This window comes from Bombus pascuorum, chromosome 2 (genome assembly GCF_905332965.1).
Source record: "Bombus pascuorum chromosome 2, iyBomPasc1.1, whole genome shotgun sequence".
NCBI classification, from domain to species: domain Eukaryota; kingdom Metazoa; phylum Arthropoda; class Insecta; order Hymenoptera; family Apidae; genus Bombus; species Bombus pascuorum.
The window spans coordinates 22,136,139-22,152,259 of NC_083489.1; the positions used below are offsets into that span (position 1 = coordinate 22,136,139).

General features: G+C 33.4%; 1 protein-coding gene and 1 long non-coding RNA gene across 3 annotated transcripts in view; one reads left to right on the forward strand and one right to left on the reverse strand.

Annotated features, from left to right (window-relative positions):
- LOC132904615 (uncharacterized) overlaps nucleotides 1-16,121 on the reverse strand; it is a 234,780-nt gene that overhangs the window by 41,426 nt on the left and 177,233 nt on the right. The window lies entirely within an intron of this gene.
- LOC132904585 (uncharacterized) lies at nucleotides 5,276-15,605 on the forward strand. Its single transcript, XR_009657624.1, has 2 exons — nucleotides 5,276-5,393; nucleotides 15,052-15,605. It is a non-coding gene; the product is annotated as an uncharacterized LOC132904585 (long non-coding RNA).

Consider the following 16,121-nt stretch of genomic DNA (forward strand, 5'->3'; position numbering starts at 1 on the left):
TTTGCTTTTGTAATACCGATCTGTATCTCGCACGAGGCTAACGTCATGCGACTAATAAAATAAAACATGTAGTAGAATTCCTCTCTTCTGTAATCTGTTTTACGGTTTTTCGGAGAATAAATAACCTTTAACCAAACCAGACTCGTTTACCTCGTTAGAATTCGAGATGAATCGAACAAATTATCCTACAAAACGAATATATTCTTCATGTTGCCGACAATATGTTCTTTTATAGCAGAGGGTAATTTTTTTTTGGGGGGGGGACATATTTTTTAATTTTATTTTGGTTATTTTACAATTTGTCCTTATGGACATTTGGTAAAGTGTTATATCTTATTGGTGAAAAAAAAAAATAAAATAAAAATAAATATAGCATGTGGGTGGCTACCCCCAGCGGGGTGCCAGCTTCGTTTTTTCTAAGTTATATCTTTTATGGAACTGTTACATGAGCTAATTTTGATTATCCTACCTGGATGAATAAAAAATGGTTCGGACTTATCCCAACGATAGTGAAATCACGTTGCTACGGAACCACGGCAATTATTGTAAATAAGAAAGCAGAAGGTTTTTGCAATATATAGTCGCGCAGCTCATGTACAGTATCTTTTCACGAGGAATCCCTCGCAAATCAATATATCAATCTTAGAAAATTAAATATTTTCTTTAATTGTTGAAATTACAAAAATTAGTCCAAAACTTATTGAATTGCTTTATCCAAAGGCAATCGAATTTCGTCAAAAAAGGAATCAATTTTTATCGCAAGCTGCCTACATTTGTCCTGGTCGATGTTACAGCGAAGACGGTCAACTCTGTACTCTGGCGTATCGTACAATTTCAACGGTTTGCGATAAATCGCGCAATCTTAGCTGGTCTAGTCGCTACAATCGAAGATACTGAGAACAGTAGTCAACGCCCCATGGTATGTCAGAAACCATAATAATATCAACGGTCAAAGAAGAAATCGGTAGGTACGCAGAAAAATACAAGGAAAGAACGACAACACATCCAAACCAGCTGGCTGCTGCAGCGAACAAAACTCTCATAGAAAACGCCTCACTGACCTCACTAAAGAAACAAAATAGTGTCTAACTCGAAAATGGTATCTCGCTGGGGGCAAATAAATACATGTTATTTAGCAATTGAGTTAGAAAAATTTACCAAATGTCCAGCTGAACAAATTGTAATGTAGATAATATTTTTAATTTATAATATTTATATATTATAATATAATATATTATATATAAAGCTGAACAAATTCTAAAGTAGATATTTTTAATTTATAATATATTATATTATAATATTATATAATATATATAATATATATAATATTTATAATATTTATAATTGTAAATTAGATAATAAAAAAAAATCTTAGCTGGTCCACAAAAGTCCATGTTCGCGTGACCAGGTGACTTCCTTTGAAATTGGTAAATCGTTTAAATTCTACTTAAGGTAATGAAAAAATAAATATTAAAAAACACAACACAACAAAGGAAGAACAACTAAAAAAAAAAAAAGTAAGAAAGAAAATGAATCGAAAGAACGCAACTATGTATATATGTATATGAAAAACACAAATGAACACTTCGAACACACTGAAAGAACTAAAACAAAAAACTGTTTTCTACAAGCTGTAGGACAATCGTGTTATTAGGTACGTTAGGACAGAAATCCAAACAAAACACATATTGCTAAAAACATTTGGCATATCGCAACAAATTGTGTGATGTATTTTGTGTAAGACTTTATTTTTCAGATTAAGACTTGCATTTTTGGATTCTCCGTGTCGAAAATTATTATGATATAAAAAAGGCCAATAATTTTATGTCCCCTAAAATAAAGTGTAGTCAAAATTAATTTTATTAAGTGTTTAAGACGGCGACTGTTTACTTCTAAACATTTATTTATTCTTAATACGTGATGTTATTTCATACATTTACCAACATTGTTGCAGGTATCGATTTGTAAGCATCTTGTGTAGCGGCACTCGACGAGGAAACTTTCCGATGGCTTCGCGATACAAAGCATATCACCGAAATGTAAGGCCGACGTGCCTAATGTGCCATCCATATCCCTACGGTCCTTCCGCCCAATATTTACAAGAAAGCGTACGTGGCAACGGTCGCGGATGCCTAACGAACGTGTGCGTAGTGGAGATATCGAGGGGTAACAAAAGAAACATGTCGGTTAAAAGAGACATTCGATTTTGAACAGCGAAATGAGGAGAGTCGAATTTTAACAGCGAAGCATAGTCGAGAAGCGAGAAAGTAAGTGGTAATCGAGGATTGTACGAAACCAGTTGAAGGCGAGTATTGCTGATTGTTAAATAAATATATTGTTGAACACCGCCGAGTATTTCTTTTCTACACCAAAACACCACCTCACTTGTATTCTTCTCTTTATACCTTTTTTTCTTGTAATTCTTATATTCATAACTTATAAGTGTTTGATATTGATACATTATTACATTATATAACCTTGATACAACATCGATACGTTATTTTCTTACACCGTTAGAGAAAAAAAAAAAAAAAAAAAAAAAGGATCTGAACATCGTTTCGGGCATCACTTCGTTTAAAAAATATTTTTGCATCTTCTCATATTATTATCTTCTCATTATTCGACGAATAAAGACGAAATATAACAATTTTGATTATGGGAATCTCTTGATTCAAAATTTATGATCAATATATGAATCGATTTGACAAATGTCATTCTGGACGAGGCCTTTCGGCGAGGCCAGAAAAATCAATATGTAATCAAACCAGTACATACTTATAGCGATAACGTTCAACAAAGTGTCAACAAAGATTAACCCTTTAACAGTCTATCTCAAATACATAAGACGGAATAAGCCATACACAATAGGCTAAAAGTATCAAAATTTAACAACGCATAACCTTTAAACCAATGGATTTTGACAACCAAAACCGTTGTATTTCGGTTTTATTAGATCATGTAAGTTTAGACAAAGTAGTGTCCCATAACGAAATCTAACCAAAAAAAATAAAATACATAGCTTCTTTTCGACTATTTCGACACGTAAGCATATTTCAAAGTAAACCATGTTTTTAAACCATGCCGTTACTTTTTCGAAACAAAAATTGCGATATGCGTAATATTTCTAATATAATATAAGTATTTTATCCAAACATTCTTCCTGATTTACAGGATATCGATATTAATATTACTGTTATCGTGTTTTATAGTATTATTATTCTCATGTGTAATATGAAACGTATTACCTTTTCTATTTATTCAATTTACATACAATATATGCTTTGTTGATCAGGGTAGGTGGAAAGTTGAAGATCACCGGACAGCACACGTAATTAAATTAATAAAGGTTCTATTATCTTGTACAAATATGCATACAATTGGCTTGTCGATCTTTCGGTAAATGTAACCGAACGAAAACTAAAATTAACGAACATGTAAAGCAGATGTCGTAACTTTAGAAGGATCTAATCCCAACAGATGGATCTTCTTGCATAAAAAGGATTTCTTTTCTTTGTTTATGTACACTTTATGTATTTTCAGTACTTTATAGAGTAGAAACAGTGATATGTATCATATTATATACACATAATATTTATAAAGGCTTATTTAAAATTGTATTTATTAAAAGGGACTAACCGAACGAAAACTCGTTTCAATTAGAGTTAAGCATTCGTAAAGTATCTCATTTTACCTTCTCCAGTGGAAATTTTGGATTTTAATTTCACAGAAACTATTATTCTGCGCCAGTTTTATTACAAGAATTTAAGATATTATTATTTCATTTTGTTCACTAATTATATGTATAATGACATTAACTTATCTATATGTTTAATGAATTAATTCGCTACAGTTGATTTACAATTAGTTTTTGTAATTATTAACTATTTTGCATCCATAGAGGTTTAATAAATAAACATATGTTTTTCGACAGTAATCTTATAATAATAATAACAATAAATGTATAAAAAATTAATGCAATACATTTGATATATTTTATAAAGCAAACATTATAGAATTACTGTGATAAAGAAAGCTTAATTTTATATTGATTTTAATCTGGATATTTTAATTTCTTAATATAATTATTGTTTGCATCAATCCATGAATTTTATTAATTGCTCAAATTTTTCAAAAATATTCTTCCTCGAGCTTTATAACGATTGCAAACATAAAAATACTATTTATATTGCATTCATTAAACATTAAAAAATATTTCTTCACAAAAAAAAATAATACTTACGAAAGAGATTGTCAATAACAAATTAACAGTGAAAGATTTGCGAGTTATGTTTGCTTTAAACTAATACAAATGGTAAAATATCATATACGATACGTGTAACACAGTATGCGCATATTTGATATCAATTTGAAACGTTTCATTGTGTATTTTTGATATTCTTAGTTTTCAAATGTTAGACATACCGAGGGAAATAATAAACAAGTAGGATTTCAGTTACATCTGCGTGGTGAAAATTAAATTTCAAAAGCCGGCGAAAAGCTAATTTAGAAGTTCAATACAAGGACTTCGGAACGATTTCGAAAGTTTTATTAAGTTTCGGCGAGGAATTTAACTTATACACCCTAGGGATGAACGGCATATGTAAATAAACCGTAATCGTCGAGTACGTGTACGACTTACACAGCTATCGATTGACACTCTCGGAATAACTTTTTCATCCTGAATACATTAACGCAATTAATACTACATAACACACTAAATGTCAGAAGAATGTGTGCCTTCTGATTATGAGTCGAAGAGTAATTGAAGAAGAAAAGTGTCGAATACGATAAATGTAATTTTAATTAATTCTTCGATTATTTATTTTAATTATTTGTTGAAAAGATTCATCTTACAACTTAGTGAATTATTTATATTATTATTGGACACTCGCGATTGACAGTTTCACTGACTAAAGCGCAGTGTTACAAGATTCTGTAATTAAGACAAACATAAACATGAATAATAAACTTCAAAAATGCTTCAAAAGCATTCTATGTCTTATATATACAATATTACAAAATTAATACTCATTTAAGTTTTAGTAATTAATACTTTATTAGTATAATAATTGATATCAATAATATCATTATAGCATCATAATAATCATTAATATTAATATAATGAAATTATTGTTCTACTGTAACAAGAACAAATAATATATGAAAGCAAGCACGCTAAATATATAATTTATATTTATAATAAAATTATATTTAATAAATTTGTTTTTATGCTTTATATCATTTATTGAAACGTTATTCGGTGTTACAGCAGAACTCCACTTATTGGAACGCAATTTGGTTAGTGTTCCACTCATTGAATTCCTGTCGATTGAATTTGATTATCTGAAAATGAACTGTACTATATGAAAGGAAAATCATAGTAGAGAGAATTTGTGAACTCCTACTCTATATAAATCGATAACCTTGGAATTTTCCCATACTAAAAATATAAAAAAATTTCTTTCTTTACAATCACTGACAATTAATATATCTAGCCTTATTACAGATATAAAGAAATATAATAATACATCTACAACTATTAACACGTTGAAAAACACGACATTGTCCATGGCGCCACGATGAATTTTTTATTATGCGATACATATAATGTTGAAATATTACCTACAAGAGATATGTTACGGTGTATAACCATTATTAATGAATTTATTTTTATGATATTATTTTTTGCAATTATCAATTATCTCATATTATTTCTTCGCGTTGCTAAATAATTGTTCTATGTTGTTACGTTCCGGGACCTACCATAAATAATCCACCCCTCGGTCGTACTTATACGAATTCCCTTAGACCCATTGTTAGCCGCCTCAGAACGAAGTTTGTTATTAATGCATCACGCTATTTCTAATACTGCTGATCTTTGCGATGTTATTATTATCACTTTTTTTTTTTTTTTTATTTTATTTTGGTTATTTTACAATTTGTCCTTATGGACATTTGGTAAAGTGTTATATCTTATTAGTGAAGAAAAAAGAAAAAAATAAAATAAAAATAAATATAGCATGTGGGTGGCTACCCCCAGTGGGGTGCCAGCTTTGTTTTTTCTAAGTTATATCTTTTATGATTATTATCACTGACAAAGAAAACTGCTTTGTAGGGAATATCTGCGACTCTGTAAGAAAATATTAAGAAGTGAATTCAAGGCAGTTTACAGCACGTTCTGTAGATTTGGAAATGCCAAACTCGCGGCGTTTTATTTCGACGTCCATGTCAATGATTGTACAAAAAATACTGGCAAAAGCAAGCGTCACAGTCGCAAAACGTCGAAGCCTGCTGCCTCACACGCCATTTATGGCAATCCTCAAGCGTCGACGCCTTCTCGTTTTACAGCCGAAAATGACGAAGTCCAGGCGGTCGTCCTAGGTAGCTGCTCCAGGCGTTCGAGATTCATATTTTCACATAACATTTATGGACTTGATGGAAACATCAAAACAATGAAAGAAAGAGAAATGGAGGGGTATTAATAGCTGACGTATTGACAGCGAGGAAAATGGCATTGAACAATTATACGTTACAGTAATTATTTGCATTATCAGATCTGTATACGTTACCTCTCTACTTGATGTTCTCTTCGATGATAGATATTATAAAAAGTAAAAGTGAGAAAAATTTTGACATTACATCCTAATGTGTATGTCTGTATTTTGGGCGATTATAATCTTCCCATTTAAGTGGCACTGTTATCACGCTTTTTTTTTTTTTTTTTTTTTTTTGACAGCTTCGTTTGCACAAATTAAATTTGATGTCCTATGCGTTTATTTTTATCCGCTTGATTTATCTCAGGAAATTTTTCCACTAACTACAATTCAATATTCATACAAAGAGCTTTGGACTCGCTCCTTCCTATTGATAAATATCATTCGCCGCTTTTCTTGTAATTAAAACACGATTCGAAAAATCAGCCTATGTGCAAACTGATAATTCGCCTAAACTTCAATTGTGCCGATTATCACGCCACAAACAATTACTTAAATTCATTTGACTAATACGCTTAGATCTCTATCGGTAAACGAAGCTGTTCATTTCGTGTATAAGAATATTTTATTTGTCATTGAACACTTTCTATCTAATAGGAAAAAATACGTGTTTTATACGCGTTTCTTTGTATCCAATGTGGTTCTCATCGAATTGATTAATAACATTAAGACTAAAAGAGCCGCACACCGTGCATACAAACACAGCAACTCATGTAGCGATTACCTCGCCTTTCTCAATTTTACGTAGTTAGGATCGTATAGGATTCATATATGCATGACGTAATTCGTAATTCCGGACAATTTGAAAGCCTTCTAGATATTCGTTATTAGCAGGAGGGTAGACATAACGACTCATCTTGACAACTCTGATGAAACTGTGTATTCTTTTGCTCTACATATTTCGAATCGACCTTCTTCAAGCTCAACTTCTTTGAAATGAATACTAATCTCAACATTTCGAATATACAAATTGACACTGATGAAGTCTTTAATAAATTTGATAATCTGAATACGAACAAATAGCCCGAAATTGACACAATCCCTCCTGTTTTCTGCAGATTAGGATTTTGTGGATTATTTTCAAATCATCTATAGAGGCGAATATTTTTTCATATTTATGAAAGCAGATATTGTTACTACTATAGGATTATTTATTCAGAAATATTAGAAATTATTTCATATTATTTCATATTAGAAATTAGGAATTCCAATGATTCCTATCCTATATAATAAATGTATTGATAGATGGATCTATTTAGAATGGATTAAAGAAAAAACGATTGTTATTTGACATGAACTGTTATTTAACATAACTGTTATTTAACATGAATATATTAATATGCTATAACAAAAACAACGAGATGTATTCACAAGTCACAACTAATAGTTTTCAACTCATATTCCTCACAACTCGACCTTAGTTAACGACTGCCGATTAATTCGTTATTCCCATAAGCATATCTTTCTCTTCTAATACCCCCACCACGTACATATTCCGTAACGTATGTCTTCTTCTTATTCTAACCAACTATTCTAATAATTCGACGACACATTGACGAGCCACTTTTCACCAATTGAAGTTTCCCGACCCTTTCAACCTGTCGACACTTAGGCTTTCTTGCAACATTGTTTATAACTGATTATATTACATATACTCGATATTTCATACGCCATCTGTCCACGATACTATACTACTATTTACAAATCCGCTGATAAACACACTATCTTTAATCACAAACCAGTCTGTGTGCTTAAAATCAAACTTTTGAAATTCGCGTGTTAACATCCGCCACTACAAAATGCCATTTCAAGGCTCGTCGAAAAGACAGGTTTGTACTCGTTTCCGTTCGCGAAACTGCATAATCTGTAGCCCGGGTACACGCATAGGTCGGTTCCAATATTCACGAGGAATTTCCGCTCGCTTTTCCCTGTTTCCAACTACACGAGGGACGGCACCTTGTTGCGCAACCTTGGAAGGTTTCGTGGCAGTAACGTAGGTCCGGGTGTTGCCAGTGTCGTTTTGGAAGGCGTCGGCTGTCGATGCTGAGCCTTTCCACTTACAATTGGTTTAGCTCGTCTCGTATCCTGTCGCAGTTTCATTGTCTAATTTGTCATTCTCTCTCTGCTAATATATCGTAGTAGACTCGGTCAGCGATCCTGGTCAGGACTTCTACGTCCGTTTCATCGTCCGTACATCGGAAGACGGTTTCTCCACGTCGCCACGATAAAGTCGGGCGGAGTCCCGGGGACGGACATCTTCATCAATATTCTGTAAAACTGAGATGTTGTCCAATCTCTCATTTGTATTCTCTCGAATAACGTCCATTCTCTCGCACTGTAAAAAATCTCGTTGAGGTCATCAACTTGAGGCGTAAATAGTGTAGGCTGTAAAGGGTATTCTTGGTGTAATAATTCAAAATTGTCTATATTAATGTCACTAGTGTATTATGGCGTGGGCGGACTCTGTCTGTTGTGTGGTATGCTCTAATAAGACATATTAAGCCAGTCTTTCGATAAGTTCGTTCTTCAACAGTTCGTATCGGCCCGTCCTCGGCGAGTTGGGGAATACGCCCATGACTCCTTTAATGTGATGATCATTTTGTAGGCTCGCCATGATTATGTTAAATTTCAATTCGTCACTTGTGATACACATGTTCTGGAACTGCTTTTCTACCACGGCAAACCAGAGCCGGACATTTTTCGGCCAAAATGGCGGTATCCAGACTTCTCTCGTTGGAACGTCCTCGGCAGCACTTGCCATCTCGAACACTCGTGATTCGCGGAAACGTCTATGTGACACTAATACGTTCACCTCCTTCGCTTAAGATCATGTCAGGGCCGCCAATTTGAGGCGTAAGATGTGAAGGGAGACAAAGGAATACTCGGCGTATTAATTTTACAGTGTGTTTATTAATGTTAGCGCGTGTTACCGGGGCCTGATTCGCACTCTGTCACGAACTTTCTTTGTTTCCTCTTTTATAGGCTGCCCTCTGGGTAGGGAAACAGTTTTTTCCCCTTGCGCTTCGGACTTCAAGCCTGGAACTTTTTCTACGGCCTTGTGCCGCCATTATATTTATGTATTCAATGCCAAAGGGCCTATGCCTCTTAAATAAATAAACAAACTGTTGAAGTGATCGCCACTTCTAAGAAAACTCTACGTCTGGTCTTCGGTTTCTCAAGCGCGAAGGTCATCGATAGCGCGTAAACAAAAGAATGCGTCGATGACAGACCTAGCGTAACATTGCTAGCGTGAGGATCTGGATCAGCTTACATTGTATTCCACACTTTGTACTTTAATATTCACAATATATATATACTTACAATACCTTACAATTTACCCACGCGTTTCTTTAATTCCACATACACCGAATAACCTTAACATTATCAATCAAGCAGATTAATTAAATATTATTTGAAAAAATATTAAGATATATTAAAATTATTTCGTTTGTTATATTTCACCGACATTTAAAGCGAGTTAAGTTAGTTAAAGTCAAAAGCAAAAAGCGTTTTACAAACAAAATTACATTTTATCTACAAAATTACTGTATTTGTTGCCTCTTCCTCACTGCACGGGCAATGTTATTCTTTGCTGAATTAAATCGCCAAATTCTCAATGACAACAAGAAAACGCTATTTACGAATAACGGTGTAAAACTTTATCCAATGATTAAACAATATTTACTTAAGATGAAATGGTCTATTCATGTATAAGAAAGTCATAAAAGATATAACCTAGCAAACACGAAGGTGGCACCCCGCTGGGGGTAGCCACCCACATGCTATATTTATTTTTATTTTTTTTTTTTTCACCAATAAGATATAACACTTTACCAAATGCCCATAAGGACAAATTGTAAAAAACCAAAATAAATAAAAAAAAAAAAAAAAAGGGTAACATTGCTAGCGTGCGGATCTGGACCAGCTTACATTGTATTCCACACTTTGTACTTTATATATATACTATATATATATATACTTACAATACCTTACAATTTACCCACGCGTTTCTTTAATTCCACATACACCGAATAACCTTAACACAAACAAATAAATAAATACTTTAATAATATTTTAACGAGGAAAGTACACAAATTTTATTAAAACATCCTTATTACTTTAAACTACAAATATTGTTACATGAATTTTATTCCATTATTAGAAATTAACTAAAATTATGCATAATACTCGAAAAGTTTTTTATATAACCCCATCGAAGCTTTATTTATGACATATTCAAAATAAGAAAATATAAATTTAAACATTACGTTCGTTGAAACTCTATGAATCTGTTTTCTTCTTTTAGTACATTTTTATACTTACTAATTTCATTTAAATAGTTGATGCAACATTTAATATGTCATATATTAATTTCAGATAAATTTTTTTAGTCCTCCAAAGGAAGATCTAAGTAAACTATAACAAAGTTGGCTCATTCGAATGCTATACTGTGTTCAGCAATTAGTATAGCCCCAATAGGTTCACCATCATATCTAATGGTTAGCCAAGATTACCAATTCATTTAGAATTAGTTTTTCATTTCATTAGTTTTTCATTGTTCTATAAAGAAAATTTTGAAGTTGTGCTATTTTAAATTGATATTGATATTTACTACTAGAACATACTATACTAAAATACATAAAACACATAAGATTGTCATTTTTATTACGTAATAATAGTGTAGTAATTTTGTCATATAATAAATAAAATAATTATTGCTATTTTCGCTTAATATCATCAATATTTTACAAAGTTTCCATTGGCAGTAAATGTATTGGATCTTCCATATACATTTTTGAATTCGTTTAAAATTTTGCTGATGCAATAATAATAGATGAACATGTCTCATTTCAGTGCTAATGAAAGTTCAAAAAATTTCAATAATTAATATAATATATTTATAAAAGTTTTCTATATTATACGTCCAAATGTTCTTGCCAGTCACTGTATGTGAACAAAATTAATCCATTTTTAACAATAGCTCATAGTTTTTGTCAAAAAAATGTTTTTCTCTGAGAAACAGTTTAGCTGAAAGAGTAGAACTACAAACATTTTTTACTTTGGCGAATTAATTTCGTTTCAAATTAACCGAATATTGAAATTAAATACTAGAACATTATATACGCAGCAGCCCAGGGCCGTAGAAAAAGTTCCAGCGTTGAACCGAAAAAATTCAAAACTGGAAGAGAGCCATATTATTGTGTCCTTCAATACTAACCTTATTTTGGGTTACGAGGTCCAGAAACAAAAAAGACTATGAGTAGATCGTAATTGTCGTTTCTTGTAATTTTCAGTTAGAGTTACACAAGAAGGTTAACTTTTTGTGGTAACGTCTGTCAATATAAACGTATAAACGTGCTCCTTATGATATTTTTTGGTATTGTAGCACTGATAGAGCGACGATTCAAATCTGCATACACTATCTCTCTACTTGTACTTATCTCAATATATTTTGCTATTACCAATTCATGCACTCGTTTTTTTATCAAACAAGCCTACACGTTATTTACCTCATATATATGTCGAAGATGAAAGGACACCGAGGCCTTCCCTTTGGAATCGTAGTTTCTTTTTCGCAATAACGGACAATTAGGCGCAACATGTCCCTCCTCATGGCATTTGAAGCAAGATGCGGCTGGTCGATTTCCCCCTGGGTTTCGTATATTCTGCTCCTGCTCCGATTTTATTCTCTTGTGACACTCCGTTCTTCTATGTCCGTGGGTACCACAGCGGTCGCACTTAATTCGAGAGTCTGAGGGCCTGCTTCGCTTAGCTCATTTCACTTTGAAATTGGTCCTCCGTCTTGAGATCACTCGTAAGTGCTAGTCGTTTGAAGCGTTGATCTCGCGAACTCAGTAGATAAAGAGTGGTGGCATTGATTACTTCGGTCATCGTTAAATTTTGCCACCTCGTCCTTGGAAGGGAATGGTGACGCATACCATAAGCTCCCAGGGTTTAGTCCTTCAGTGGTCGTTCCCTGGCTACCTTCATTAGCGCCAAAGTAGCTGTTTCTTTGCCACCAAAACGCACAGTGAAAAGTTCCTTGACCATTGGCCAGGTAATGTCTTCATCGGTCAGCACTTGCGTAAGTCAACTCGCGGCAGGACCCTCTAGAGCACGATTCAAGGCAGAAAACAACTCGTTGCCTCGTAAAGAATTTCCTTCCATCATCAGGTTGATAGTTGAGCACCATGCAGCTGGATCGGCGCACGCGGTTTTGGGGTTAAAACGTGGTAGCGCTAAATTTCCAAGTTCCGCACTCGATCTTTGTTCTCGCGGCTGAGTTAACTCGCGCACAATGGTCATGAGCTGTTGCATCGTTACAACCGGCACTGATCCCACTTCTGATGTCGGGTTATCATTAAGATTAGGGTTAGGGGCGCGTAATGAATCTTCGCAGGAATTATTCATCGTTGTCACACGATCGAGGTAACGTTTATTAACACAAGTATGGATGTTACAAGATTGGCAAGTGGCTGCGGTAATTAGACACTAATGGCAATGGCCTTAGGTTCGATAACGAATCCGCAGTCAACGGGATAACAGATGTACTTTGCTGCAAAGTCTAAATCGGACTCGACTTACTTCTCGCGATACAAGGATTACTTGACTAACTGTTTATTGAGACGTGGATTATTCACCGATCGTACAGGCACTAAATAACTGGCTAATGACGGCAAGAAAGGGAATGACCTTCCGTCGCGATGACGCTGCAGAGGAAAACTATGATGTGGTGTGTCTAAGGGCACGAAATCATCGGATTCGTCGAGGAAAGCCTCCGCTCGGAAAGTGAGGGAAATGGACGTTGCTGTTAATTAGTTAATTTCTATGTTGGTGGTTAGAAAAGGATGCTAGCCGCCCTTGAGAGGAAGTTGCTGGCGGGAAGCGTCGTTCGTGAGAACCGTATCATCCCATAGTAGGTTTGTCCGTTTAAAGGACCTTAGTTAACTAAATCCTAAGATTTATAGCGGGTCCTCAGGCTAGCTGAATATGTACTGTGAAGATGCATCGACATCTGGTAATCATCCTGCCCGAAGAATAGGGTCTGTGTGTTTTACACAATTACTCCATACCTCTGTTAGGTGAAAACGTTCATCCCGTGACCGCGGCTACGTTTGGCGACTAGTTGTCACCTCGAGCTCAAGCTCACTATCACAAATCTCGGGTTAAATCATAAAGACAGAAGTATTGGGGATTTTCTCAAGAATTCCAAAGGGAAGGTGTCCTTTCATCTCCGATATATATATATATACATTTATATACATATATTTTAAATTAAAAATAAAATACGCCTACTGTCGAACGTAAACATCCGGAAAGTAAGATGCAAAATAATTTCCGGTATGAATTCTTTATACGGTGCACGTGGTCGTGACACTGAAATAAGATTTCCGCTTTAAAAGTCACGTTGACCGATGGAAAAATTTTGCACTCTGTCCGTGCCTTTAGCATACAAGTATACCATCAATTGTGAATTTCAAAATTTTCAACTGCCAACTTCGAACGATCAGAATATATATGCTGAATCGAGTGTATGACAAAGATTAAAAATTCAACAATTTCATCCGGCAAAATTCGGTGCGAAATAACGAAATTAAACATCTTTCTCGTGGAGGTGTAAAAAAGCTTTTAATAAAAAGAAACGATGCAGAATTCCAAATTGGATTGAGTCAAATTGATTAGAAGTTTGAGATGGTTATGATGATTTTTATATCACACACACTCGATTAAAAGTATTCAATTACTTGAATATTTAATAATGTTTCTATCATATAATTGTTCAATGCAAATTCTAGTTTATTCTTAAACATTATCTTTTTCTGTTATCAGAATAAAATAGATAAGAATACATAAATAAATTGTAATAGTAAATAATGTATAATATAAATTAATAAATAAAATAAGTAAATAGAGAAAAATAGATAAATATTGTAGAATAATAAGTATTTGTTAAAAATAGATTTAAAATCATTTTCTATGTTAATGATTTACATATAATTTTATACACAATATAGTGTAGATCTAACATATTGTGTATATTTCTGTGATCAACTGAAATTATACATACAGGAGAAATTATACAGTTTTTAACGAAAGGGGAAAAGGAATTTTATACTTATTTGAAGAAGAATATTATGGATTTGAAGATGAGACAACATGGAAAAAAATAGTATGTATATTATACCTATAAAATTGTGAATGAAATATAAAATAGAAGAATATAATGGTAAACGTATAAAATAGATAGAAATATGAGTATAAATAACCAATACATGATATTGTATATCATATAATATGGATTAAGGGTGGTACTATTTAATGACGAAATGAAGAAAGAACAGCAGAAAGAGATAAAAATAAAAATTCAAAATTAATTATTTTTCACCTATGGCCTTCGATTGATAAAATAATGTAACAATATAACAATATCCAATAAAAATTCTAAGCTCCACTTTCTTTTCAAACCTCTTCTACATTCCCTTCCTTAATAAGTTGTCTTACGTTACTTCCATTTCTTTGGCCGCTTTGTCTCGTCAATTAAATTCACATTTTTCAGCTGCAGCTTTGCAGGAAAACGGGTCAACCAGAAAGTAGCCCACCCTAGAAGCAGAAAGGAGACTACCCAGTGTACAAACACATCTAGGTGTGCGTACGAGAATCGCGGGCCATTCGAGCAAAATAATGGCGCTAGTGGAAGTGCATCGGCTAATTTACGAGTCGACATGGATGAAAACACGAGCTCCCCATTCTACGTATATAAGTACACTATTCATCGTGGAGAAATGGCGTCAGCGGAATACCTCTACGAGGTAGTTCTTTGAATTCTGAATCGAATTCATTCGTCACACGAGTATACCTAGACTCTGGACAAGAGGAATGTGTTCAAATCTCATCATTTTTGTAACATACGCTACCGTCTCGGATATCTCGGATATTTCATACCGATGATATATCATAAGAAGACCGAAGTATTTGTTATATTTTCAAAGTTATAATTTACGAACGTTCCTTTACTGTTGACTTTGTACCTTTGGCATAACTAGAATCCAATATCCTGCTCTATCTAAATTAAAACAAGAAATATATTACTCCTTTTATATCACTCACAAATTTTATGCTTATATAGCAAATATCTGAATCGTCATATAAAATTTCGAAACTTTCAGAATGTGGTTAAAAAACATATATTTCTATGTACTTCCAATTATTGCTCTTTCATACATATTAATTAATATTTACTATTATTTTTATCAATGTGTACTAACTATACATAAGAAGATTATAGGAAAAGAACACATGATAGGTTAAATCTCTTATTTTCTGAAGGACAGCAGTTTTAAGATTCAGTACATTGTCTATCAGTTCCATATTACCAAAATTATTCTTATATTTGATTCCGAAGTTAAACATATGTTTTTTCATTGTCATAACAATTTTCAAAATATTTGTCGTCATGATATTAAAGCATTACTTGTTTTAATAACGTTACCTTTCATTTTTACAAAACTTAGAACTCGATTTATCAATTTTTAAGAAATTTACGTATTTAAATCTGTAGTATCGTGGACGAAAGGCCTAAGAGATATCGGGCGAACTATAAACAATGTCGCGAGAAAGCAGAAATGC